The following is a 12,593-nucleotide window of genomic DNA, read 5'->3' on the forward strand; positions in this document are numbered from 1 at the left end:
TTATCACAGAACAAGGAGCAGTGAAGATATTTGGGAAAATCAATCCCCACAGACTGTAGTGGAAACCATGTGGTTTGGCCCACATGTGAGTGTGGTCTCCTTTAGCTGGGAAACAGTAATGTTTCCTTAGGAGGAGTATTTGAAGGCTGACAGTATTTCTTTTCTCATCGATTGATAATGCCTGATCATAAGAGTCCTGCCTTTGGTTTCAAGAGCCAAGGTCAGCCCTGAGCTGTTACAAGAAGGTGTGAATGGGAAGAACTGGAAAGGGGTAGGATTGTGATGAGTGAAGGAAAAGGATTTAGGAAGTCATATTTTCAAATACTGATCAAACATGGAACAAGAAAATGAATCAAATTCTCCCATTGTGCCTGTCTTATCTAGGGCCAAGACAAGCTGAAGAATTGTTTGGGGGCATTCATTAAAAAAAAAAAAAAAATCAGTGTTTTAAGACCACTAAGAATGTGCCATCTCAGCACAGCACTATGTGTTTTGCAGGTACTTTCCCATATTTTTATGTGTGATTTTTTAAAAAGGATCCTTAAAAACCTGCCCCATCAGTGAAGAGGGCAAATGCTCTTGAGGAAAAAATGGTTTTGTGCTCTTGGTGCTTGTTTGCCGTAAGCTGGCACTGGTATTTCATTATGTATCAATGGTTTATAATGGTGTGAGATTTGCAGAAGGACTTGATGTTCCAGCTGTTTAAGGATGAGAAAATATGCTGTAAATTGGACTACAGCTTTTTGCTGTGGATTAGAGCTAGGCTTTGAGGGAGGAAAGAGAGTCTGTGAGAGCTTTGGTCCTGCTGACAGTGGTATCACACCCAGGGAGCCGTCCCCAGCTCACAGCTTGGCCTGGGATCTTAAAAGGAAGATAAAAGAGAAAGGGTGTTACCTGTACCATCCAGGAAGGTTCTGGCAACGTTAGCCTGGAAAGCTACCAAGGGAAAGTGATATTTCTGGGAGAAACTAATGGCTTAGCTCCTAAAGCCAGTGATGCTAATGACTCGGAGAGCAGGGTGCCTTTTTTATGTAGCCAAATGCTTTTTGCTGACTGTGAGTGATGGGTTTGCCAGGGCAGAGCCCATCCCGAGGTTTGCTGGCAAGCCAGGAAAGGGGTGAGGTGAACACCCACCTCTGACTTTCAGGAAAGGGGCGCACAAGCTGCCAGGGTGAAACCCCTGGGTGGGTGCCTGCTGGCTGCAGGGCAATGCTGCCGGCAGGCACGGGGCAGGTTCACTCCCTCGTGCTGCCTGAGAGGAGCACCGACTCCTACCAGTGTCTTTGTGCCTCAGGTCCCCCAGGATAAAAGGAAAAGTACCCATCTGCAGCTGTACCCCATGCCCTGGTGTGGTTGACATAAAATTCGTCTACCACTGCCACAAACCGGGAAGTCCTCAGGAACTTGGCAGCGCCTCCTCTGATCCCCTGGAGCACCAGTGATGGGCCTTGGGGCTTGGACAGCCTTTCCTATTTATTTTGAGAGAGAAATATGCAGCTGCAGTTCTGCTGTGGGTTGGTAGCAAGAACAAGGTGTTTTCTGCTCTCCTCCTTGGGCTCGGGAGAGGTGTGGCTGTGGGCAATGAGGGATTTTGGTGATGCCATTTCCCCAGCACAGCAGCTGGTGCAACTGGTGCTGGCAGTGGGACGGCGGCAGTCTTAGGATGGTGGCATGTGCCCCGGCTTGGCATCGACAGCCTGACCCCAGTCCTTCACCCCCAGCACAGGCTGAGGCTGGCAGCAATACGTGGGAGGATGCGAGAGGAGACTGTGAAGGGAGGAGGCAGCGTGAAGAAAGGGAGAGGAAAGATGGGGCTGGGTGAGGGGAAAATGCAGGTCAGTTATAAGAAAGAAGAGCAGAGATGGAATAAAAAGACAAGAGGAGAGTGGGGAAGAGGGAGAGGCTCTACAGTCACTGGAGAGTGACTAGAGAGGTGCTTCAAAAAGCTAAAGGAGAGTGGAGTAGCCCTGTCCCTGTGCCAGGGGCTAGGGGAAGGAAGACAGCTGCTCAGGTGGCTTCACGGTCACGCCTGCACCTCTGTACAACAAAGACCGAGATACGAAATGATCCCTGAAATGCCTCAGTGGCTTCCCTGCAAAAGCAAAACCCAAATGCTGCCATTTATTTTATGCAGTCACACACACCGGTGCACGCACATGAGTGGGTGTGCTTTTGAGAGGGGTCTGCCCTTTCGTGTTTAAATACCTGTTGTTGATGTTGCTCCCACTGTTCTCAAGGCAATTGTTTTTCACAAATGCACAGCAGCAGACAGAGATATTTTTGTAACCTAGCTCAGTGCCCACCCATCCTATAAGTTTACCCTGAGTAAATTCTTCCCAGAGCCCCTGCGTCCTGAGGTGAGTGAAAGCCCAATTTTGCAAACGTGGTGACAGTGGCAATAAGAAACACAAAACACAGGACATTTTCAGTCTTTTGAAAGCTTTGAAATAGCTGCTAGCATGACGGCACCTACCTGCGTGCCGTGCACTGCCCTCTGCACACACCGGGTCCCCCTTCGAAGGCTGGGCTTCTGTGTCTGCGTCCTGCAGCACAGGCTGACCTGTGGGTCACTGCTGCTTCCTGAAGTCAATGTGTGCCTTAAAGGCGCTTCTTTAATAGCTCTCCCCATCACTGCATGAGTATTGCCTCCGCTACGGCAAATCGAGCGTTGCTTCCTCTGGCTGGGGGGATATTTGGCGCTTGTGCAGGCAGCAAGTCTGGGGGGCGAGAGGAGGAAAGCTGGCTGTGGGAGGCAAGCCTTGGCCCAGGTCCAGCCCAGCAGAAGCCCCGTTGCAAGCACTGACGTGGTTTTTGTCTTGGCACCTTGCTTAATCGCTCCATCCCTCAGCTCCCACCTGAAAAACTCACCCCTTCGTGCTTCAGGCTTTGTGGGAAGGCAGCTGCCTGTTACATGCTCTCAGTGGGATGACCCACAAGGGCGAGCTGATGTCAGCTGGATGCCCACCTCATAACTGGATGGAGCCAGAAGACGTGGCACGAGGTGGGCTGTCAGGACATAAAAAGGTGCTTGAGAAGGAAGACACTAGTTGCCATTGGATAAGTGAGTGTTTTACACCCATTGCAAGACAGTCCGTGAGGTGCTGGGGCGTGAGATATGTGCTGTGAAATATCTGCAAAGGAGCGGTGCCAGGAATTGCAGAGCTCCTCTGTGCATTGAGCAAAACCCACTGGAAGCAGAGGTTGCTCTCACATTTCCATGCTAGTGACACAGTGGCTGGGACTCTGTCTTACAGTCCAGGTCCGATGTCCAAACATGGAAATAGCTTTCCCATTTCTCTGCCCCAGGGTAGAGGGAGTGGCGGCACAGGGCTCAGGGCTTTCCCAGGCACACAAGTGGGAATCGGCTGTAGTGGAAGGGCTCCAGGGGACTTTGAAGCTCAGGATGCTTCCTTGTCACCTCCTCTCCCCAACTTCAGCTGTACCCACCAAAGCCAATGAGGCCCCACTCTTTCCCTCCGCTCTGATAGCTGATCCTGATCAGTTGCTTGCTTTCCTAGGCATTCCGGGCTCTCCCAGGCACCGTGGTGCCCGCTCCCCGGTGGCTGTGGGTGTTTGCATGCAAGCAGGGCGCAGCTTGGTGGCACTCACCCATGTGGCTGTGGGCAGTGCCTGCTCCTGCCTACTCGCTGCTTCCTCCTCTCTCTTCCAGCCTTGCTGGGTCTGTCCTGCTAGGTCTGTAAAACATCCTGGCTAATCACTTGCAGCTAGTTTGAACCTACCTTGTTGTATATATACTCAAACCAGTTCACGTACAGCTTTTAGTAAGACCTATGTGACATGCCAAATACACTCCTGAAATCCTGAATTGTTGTATGAAAGTTATTTTCTCCTCTCCCCTTTCAGCTTAACCCTATTCCCCAGATTACCGCTCCATTGCTCACCTCTGCTAACAGCATTAAAACATATAGGCTACTTCAGTAGCTCACCATATGCACACACAGACAATTTGCTAGGGAGACTCATAGCATTACTGCTAGTACTCCAGTGTCCTGTTTTTAATTACGCTTTGGTAAATCCAAAACACTCCTTCCAATATTTATTTTTCTCTCTACTAATAGTACTTCTGACAAAAGACCTTCTTGTATCACCTGTAGGATGCAGGTTGGCCAGACCTGTGGTTTTATTTTTTTATTTCCCTGCAGTGCACACTTTTTTACCTCCATCATGTTAAGCAGGAAGGCAGAAAATCTGATGTGTGGCGGACCAGGGTTTGTCATCTTCAGGAACTTCGGTCAGTTAGGCACTGCTGTGGTCTTGGGAGCATGAGCACAGTGTTTGAGCATGGCTGGGGACAGGCTGATACTCACAAACCTGGGACTTTCATTGCCCTACAAGGCCCATAGGGAAGGGTAAAGAGAGTTCAAAATTACAGGTACACATTTTACTCCAAAATGGTTTTGAACAATGACACTGTTAACTGCATAGCCATACTTCAACAGTCATAAACCAGCATGGCAGTAGATAGCCCATCATTACTATTCCCCACCGGAGACTATGCACTAAAAACCATAATGATGTGCTCCTTGGAAGAGTTCTCCTACTCCCAATTTTTAAGTTTCACCCCGTGGCACGATCCCTCTGTGAGAAGAAGCACCTGACAAAGAAAAAGACCACTGTGAGCACCCAGCAGCCTTGCAAAGCACAAGTGTTTTAACAAAACCCAGCTTTGATGTAGCCAGTTGTAAAAATAAATTATGTTTCATTATTGAACCTGTCCATATATATATATGGGGGGGTGTGTATATACATGTATATACATATATATACACACATATAAATATATAGACATCTTGCACATGTTACTGTTTCAGTTTTCCTGTTTACTTCATGTTTCAGCTAAGGAGCTGTTTCAGAGATTTCCCACCTCTTGCTTGGCCTTCCTTCTTCATTATACATAATAAGCATTTGTTGGTGTCTGATGGCATCTAGTTCAAATACCTAGCGAGATCAAACTCAGGAGAACATAAATAGGAGCCATAAGGCACTCTATAAAATAGCCTACACCTTTCATGAACTGGAATGGATGTTTGTCAGTAATGAGGCACTGCAATTATATGAAATAAGCCTTGGCAATAGCTCTGCCATATCTGCCTGTACAATGCTCCCTCAGCAGCAACACTCCCATGGGAAATTAAATATACAGCCTGCGCATTAGCCAGCCTTATTGCCTGGGTGCCTGCAGCCGAGGCACCCTCAGCCCTGCCTCCAAAACAAACCCGCTGTGGAGGGAAGGTTTTGGGCTTCCCTGAAATTTGTGTGCAAGCTTAGGAGCAGGCACTGTCCGAGTCCCTGTGACATGCCCGCCCTGAGGAGCAGGTGACCACGAGGGACAGGGAGATGGGGGAGAGACCTTAGCTCTTCTGCATTGGCTCCTCTCCTGTGGGCTCTTTCCCCTGCAGGAGACCTAAGCGTGGGTATAAAGTGAATGAAATAATAGTAGTAATAATAGTAATAGTAGTAATCATCATCATCAAAACAGTGAAAAATAGTACTGCCTTCCTAAGACGAAAAGGTCCAAACACAGGTTGTCCCTTTCTCAGGAGATCACTCAGTCTAACTCTTCAAGTGGGCATGGTGGCCTTTTATTATCCTCACGGTGAGCTTTCCTATTATTGGGAAAGTCATGCGAGCCTGAGGAGAGCAAGGAGCACCCAGGTGATAATGCTGGGATGAAAACTTCTCCCTTTGGCAAAATAGGCATTTGGGGCAGGGAGGAACTCAGTGCTTCTCAAGGATTTTTTGGATTGATGGCCACTGTCAGCCCACAAAAATGTTGTGGGAGTGAAGGAGAGGAACCATTTTGCCAGCATGCTTTTATCTAAAAGCTCAAGGTGGGGACCACTTTCCACGTCCTCCTGAATCATCTGCAGTCCATAGTCTAGGAACTACTCGCTTGTTTTTTGTTGTCTTAATGTAGTTTTTCTCAACTTAAATGTTTACTAGACTGGAGAGAAGAGACTAGAAAGGTGTGGATGACTGGTTTCTAAATTCTTTGGCTGGGCAGTAAAAATGAAAGCACAATTGCCTTCACAGTGAATTAAATATGTTGGTTCAATACCTCTTAGTTTTGAAAGATAATTTAGTCAAATTCAGCTTCAGAGTTTTCTTTGGAAAACAAATTTTCCGAAATGTTTCCCAGATGTAATCAGCATTCTCCAATCTTCTCCAAACTTAGACTTGAGATTGCATTTTTTTATAAACAAGACATTAAAAAAATTGCTCAGATCTAAAAGTGATGCAACACTTCAATAATTTCTAAGACAAAACCTATTAAACAGTTTTGTGCTATTAAATATGATGGTAAGGGTGGCAGCATAGTATTGTACTCTGGTGTAATTAAGTTCTTTCAATTTTCCCATGAAGCTTAGCCTCTTCAAAGTCTATTCTCAGAAAATGCTAACTTCTCCAAGCTACGTAAATCATGCCAGTGTGTAATAGTCTGTGCATTATCCTCACTTTCATGTAATTAGGTATTTCAGAGACTTTTTTTCAGGACTTTTCAAAAATAGAACTAGGAAAAATCAAGAAAGAGGACTGGGAATAGGGAGTTCAATAATGAGAATCTCAATTAGAACATAAGACAGATGGAAAAAAAAAGACTAATGAAAATAGTAAGGGAAAATAAGAGCCTTTCATCTGAAATAAAAGTAGAAATGACAGTTTTACTTAGAGTTTGAAGAGGAGGTATATGCAAGGTGAAACACTACAGATACATACAGCCAAGTATGGTTTAGAGATCAGTTCAGCATCTTTTCCTAAAAGAATAATGACATGAAGGTATTTTAAAATATTCATTTGATCATTACTTTCACAGTGTGTATGTACAGGAAATACTAAAGTGCATCTTAGTTTGGTAAAGAACCCTAAGAATAGAATTAACAGACAGAATTAGTAAAATCCAAAAGCAAATCAGGTACTTACATAATGAAAAGTAAGTATTACAGAGAGGTGCAATAATCTATCTGTGTGTAAGGGGTCTGTGTCCTCTCACTTCACTGCATTCACAACTGAGTGCTCTCCAGTGTCGTGGGAACTGCCGAGCACGTCTCCTACGTTGTCCTCTGAAACACCTGGTATTGACAGCTGTCGAGAAAGTAGACAGCTCTTCTGATTTGCAATGGTAATTCCTGCAGCGGCATTGCAGAAGTCAAAAAAACTCTGAATGATCAGTTGTGTAGGGAGAAGGAGAGAGAGACAGAGAGAGAGGAAGGAAGGAAAGGAAGGAAGGAAGGAAGGCAGGAAGGAAGGAAGGAAGGAAGGAAGGAAGGAAGGAAGGAAGGAAAGAAGGAAGGAAGGAAGGAAGGAAGGAAGAAAGGAAAGGAGAGAAAGAGAAGGAAGGAAAGAGAAGGAAGGAAAGAGAGAAAGAGATAAAGAGAGAAATAAAAATAAAAAGAAAGAAAGAGATAAAGAGAGAAATAAAAATAGAAAGAGAGAAAGAGAGAAAGAGAGAGAAGAGAGAAAGAGAGAAAGAAAGAAAGAAAGAAAGAGAGAAAGAGAGAAAGAAAGAAAGAAAGAAAAGAAAGAAAGAGAAAAGAGAAAGAAAGAAAATAAATAAAGGACAAGACAAGATTTCTCTCCTCCAGCTGTGGGTACTATGAACCTGAACAGACATCCCTACCAAGGAAGCTTGGTCAGATGCTCAGCTGATGTACACCAGCAGAGCTTCCCTGTCTTCAGTGGGGCTATTCCAGCTGACACTGGCTTGCATCTCACCGTGACGTTTACACTTCCCAAGAAAGTCGAAGTTTTATACTGCAGAGAAAGAGGCATGGTAAATGCAGCTTTCAGTTACTGTGGAGGAATTAGGAGTCCTGTAAATCTGCGCCCCATCTTGGGACGTAGGGCTTGGGCCACCCTCCTCTTGGTGTGAGGGACATAGGAAGCGGTGTGCTCTTTTCAGCCTGGTGAGAGCCAATCTGAAGGATGTCTTTTAGCAGCTGCTAATTAATATAGTGAGCTAGCTACCTAATTAGTTGGCTAACTAATATGCACTGTTGCTGGTCTCCAGAGAAAAATGTTTGGGGGTTTGTCACCAATGGAACTAGCTGTTTTGTCCTAGTCTGAAGCCCGGCAGCAAATGAAGGCACATGCAAGGTGGGTAATCAGGTGATCAGAGCCCCAAAATAAAACAGGAGCTGCTTCATCTGTGACCTGGGATATGGAGGGGTAGTGCTGTTCGCTGCTGTGGGTGATGGTGCAGTCTCTGGGCACGCCGAATTCGCTAAGTGAAACTCCTCTGCTGTTCGTTTGTGTAGCTTCTTTCAACACAATTGTCTGCTGTTGTAATAGATTGCAGTAGTATTTTTGTCCTATCTGCTAGATCCTTAAAATAACAAATAGTGTCTTGGCTATAATGACAATGGGTTATTTAAAGGAGTGTGCAGAGTTGCTGATAAAGGGGGAATTCCAAATACAGGCAAAAACATTTGGGATTGCTTTGTGGTTCAACAGGCAAGGGCAAAAATCTTGTTATAAATATCAGATTATAATTTTCTTTAAAAACAGATTAGGTTTTCATGACCCACAGCATTAAAGTTCTTTTTAAATAGACATCCTTACTAAAAAGGTCTTTCTTTGCTTGTGGCTGGATCTGTTTAGCTGAGTTGGATGACACATTGTCAACATGTTATGAGAGAGCAAGCCATTTGGTTTAAGATCTCAAAATATGAGATTTGCTTGCATCTGGGAAAAGGAAGTTATTTTGCTATTTTAGCAGAAGGTATCCATCAGAATATTTCATTTAATATTTTATCCAGTCTTTTTAATACAGAATGCAGCTCTTTATTTGTTACTCACTGATATGTCATCCTGAGTACATTAACAGCACATTAAATTCCTGTCCAACTATGGTTTCACAGCGCAAGGAGCGGCTCTCGGTGCAAACCTATGCCCTCATGTTCCCTAGCCCCAAGCTGGTGATCTGTGGAGTTCTCCTTTGGGTCTTTCCATGGGGATTGTGGCTGCCTAAGCCCTCTCCCAAAACTGGGTTTCCCTAACATTGGTAACACTTACCTTCAAAGTTATGCTGGTTGGCTCTATAATTTAAATATAGTCATATAATCTGAAGACACCGTTTATTCAGTTTTAAATGTGATATATACCAGTTGAAGGAGGCAATAAACTCAATTAATTAGGCTGATATAAACCTTATTTAAATCAAATTAAGTGCATTTCTGCAGTGGTTAGCATCTATTTCATTAATTGTGGTTAAAAACTGCTTGGGAGTTAAATTGGTATGACTTTGAATAAAGCCAAAGGAAGACAGAACTGGCAGCTGAGCCTCAACCGGACTGGAAAGTCTGGAGTCCTTCTTTGTACCCAGAACACCAGAGCTTTGTTTGTTTTAATTAAAACTGGGATCCTGCAGAATGTGATGGATGTTGTTTAGAAAAGCTGCCCACTTGTTTCTGATAATTGGATTTTTCTAGCCCAGATTAATATCCTACTATGCCATTTCACTGGGTCTGAGAGGATTCCTCCAAATAATTAAAAAGTGAGTGCTGAAGACTGTAACCAACTCATTAAGATAAACTTAGAACAACATCTTGGGTTCAAATAAGGAGTTCCTTTCTTTTTTTCCGGAAAGAGGCCACAGTTTGTTTAGCCTGGCAGCAGCAAGGAACTGATTTTTATGTATGCAGAAAAGGCTTTTTAAGCCGTTACTGCTGAATCATTGTGTCTCATGTAACACAAAACTGGACTAGTAAGCTTTAACAGGGGTCTGCAGAAACTAAGTTTGAGATGGTTACAGCACCCAGATAATGAAAAACAGAATGTATGTGAAAGTGTAAATATTTCCAGAGAACTTCTGGCACGCAGTCTGACACCAAACAGAGACCGGCAAACACACCTGCTGATACTTGATGCTAGAAAGAATAGCTATTCTGTGTATTTGTCAAAATGATAATATCTATTTGTGGTTTATGCTTAATGTATTATGTAGCAATATATCTAGTGCTGTTCATTAAGACAGATTGCTTACTATATCATCAACTAGTATTATAATGACAGATCTAATTCGTAAGTGCTGGGTTTTGTTAGTTTCTGCATTTTTTTTCTGAAGGATTGATACAGAAAACTTCTGATACAATTTAGCCCTAAAAAATATAAAACCTGGGAAAGCTGGCTAGCCTATCTAGGAAGAAGCTGTTGAAAAACCTCAGTGGAAAAATATTTGGAGGCACTGGAGGAGAATATGAGGGGCAAAAAGGTCTATGAGAGTGTTTAAAATATAGATGAGGATGATCAGGACTATATCAATGAGCAGAGTGGGGGGGACATCTGCAGTTGCGTGGGCTTGTGCCCATCACATCCGCAAGTCACCCAGGCTCTGCTAGGTACTGAGGTACAAATCTAACACGAAACCTGAGAGCAGAGCCCCGGCGCTTGCACACGTTGAAATCTTTGTAGGCTCGCAGGGGCTCCCCTTGCTTTGCGAGACGTGGTTTCAGACTGAAACTTGTGCAGTGCATAGCTTTACTCAGAACTTCTTCCCAGGGCAAATTTCACATCAAAAGCTCTAAAATCCAGTAACGTGACAATTAGAGAGGTAAAATTTTAGTATCCACTTATAGAAATATATTCTTTTAAAGCAATATTAAAACAATTTTTATTTCTGGCTCTGATCACCAGCAGTACCTTGTATACTAAACATAACAAATGCCACTTAAAAGAATATGAGAGCAGTCGTGATGTTTGTAACTCAGTAAGGACTGGCTGAAGGAGGTATCCTCGCACAGAGGCGTAGAGGGCTATATTTTATTCTCAATTAGGGATGTGCATTACAGTTTTGTAGTAAGGTAGGGGTGAGATGTTTCTTTCTGTATGACTTATCTCAGGTATTTCCTTTGGGTTATAGAGTTGTTCCATGGGATATTTTAAATAACTATTATGGAGATTTCATGTGCTGGGTGAACTAAGCAGGTCCCAAGAGTGTATTTGAAAACACTTTTCTTCCAGGTGTCAGCTGGAAGCTGGAAGGTAATGAGTTGGTAGGTGCCAGCGGGCACAGTGATTGTATCTGAAATACCTGCATGTTTTGCCTGGTGTTCTGAGGTGTTTGCAAGCTGTAAGAAGCTCATATCATAATCTTTTCTAAATGAGAGATGCAAGCTATATGCAAATTATATAAATTTTGTCTTAATTCTGGGGATATTTTCTTGAGATTTTTTTGGAGAAAATATTGTATGAGAACATCTGTCTGGGGCCAGCTCAGTGAGTCAGTCTGGTGTGCTGCCTGCAGGGGTGGCAAGTGGTAGATGACTGAGGAGGAGGCTAGGAAGTGAGGCTCCTTTCCCTGGTAAGCAGTTTGAACGGCTGGCCATCGGTGTGGTAGAGACTTCCAGAGGCATAAGCTGTACCCAGACCATTCTGTTCAGCATATTCTTTTGGATGCATCCTCCACAAATTGGTTTAATCATTCTAAAGCCCTTTATACTTCAGCAGTCACAACATGCTGTGAGAATCAATTCTTCGTTTAACATGTAGGATGTCCCTGTTTCCTGATATTGATATAGTTCCCACTTGCCTTGTGCTCATCTGCAGAGATCCTGGGGCATCACTGCCTAGGATTTCTCCACTTTCCTCCCAGCAGTGTTCAGGTTAAAGCACTCGCTACTCAACATACCGTGTTCGCTTTCTGCATGCCAGACTGCCACATGCTGACAAATACCTGCCAGCAGGTATGAGTTTTGTCCTGGGAAATTCCAGGTAAACATGATCCTTCAGCCTCTTGCAGGTAACAGCTGCTACTTTTGCTCAAAGGGAATTCCCACTGACTTTGATCTATAGGAGAGGACATCACCCCTGGTTTGCTTTGCTACAGTGAGGTAACAGACATTAGCTAAAATGTTTGTCAAGGACATGTGATAGCAGTTACTTCACAAGCAGCAGGCCAGACTTTTCCACGCTTACCTTAGTCATACACACTTTGCTTTTAAGGGAGTCCTCCTCTATCCACCCCAGTGAAAGCATGACCAAAGCCTGAGCCAAAAAGCAGCAAGTAAGAACAGGACAAATACCAGCTATTTCTCTGGTATGACCTGTGGAAATCTGCAGACATGTTGGATTTTGGCCTTTTTACCTTCTAAATTTGCTGTCTTTGGTGCATGGGAAAGTGCTGAAGCTTTTAGGAGGTCTGCTTTTCATTGAGTAATGAAGAAATATTTTTCATTAAAACAAAAAAATTACTAGCTGTGCTTACTTTGGGCATGATGCACTGGCCAAGTTCCTGGCCTTATTTTATGCTAGGCACTGTAGAAACTTGTAAGACTGCTTGCCCAAGGGAGCTTAACATACACATCCTGAAAAGTGGATGAAACAAGAGAGAGGAGCTGGATGGGCAGGAAAAGGAAAAGGAGGGTAGCAAATATAGCACGAGGAACATAATTCCTGGTCAGTCTTGCGACAACAGCCTTTTACAATCTCAGTGGCCAAAGCTGCATTGATCATTTACACTGACTTTTCTGGACTTCTAACATCAAAGTTTTGGTACTTTGTGTCATTCTGGCCTGAGTAAGGCACAAAGGTCCTTTGAAATCATTGCATTCCCCATATTTGGTGTGTGTGTTTGT

The sequence above is a fragment of the Pelecanus crispus genome, chromosome 3 (genome assembly GCF_030463565.1).
Source record: "Pelecanus crispus isolate bPelCri1 chromosome 3, bPelCri1.pri, whole genome shotgun sequence".
Taxonomy (NCBI): domain Eukaryota; kingdom Metazoa; phylum Chordata; class Aves; order Pelecaniformes; family Pelecanidae; genus Pelecanus; species Pelecanus crispus.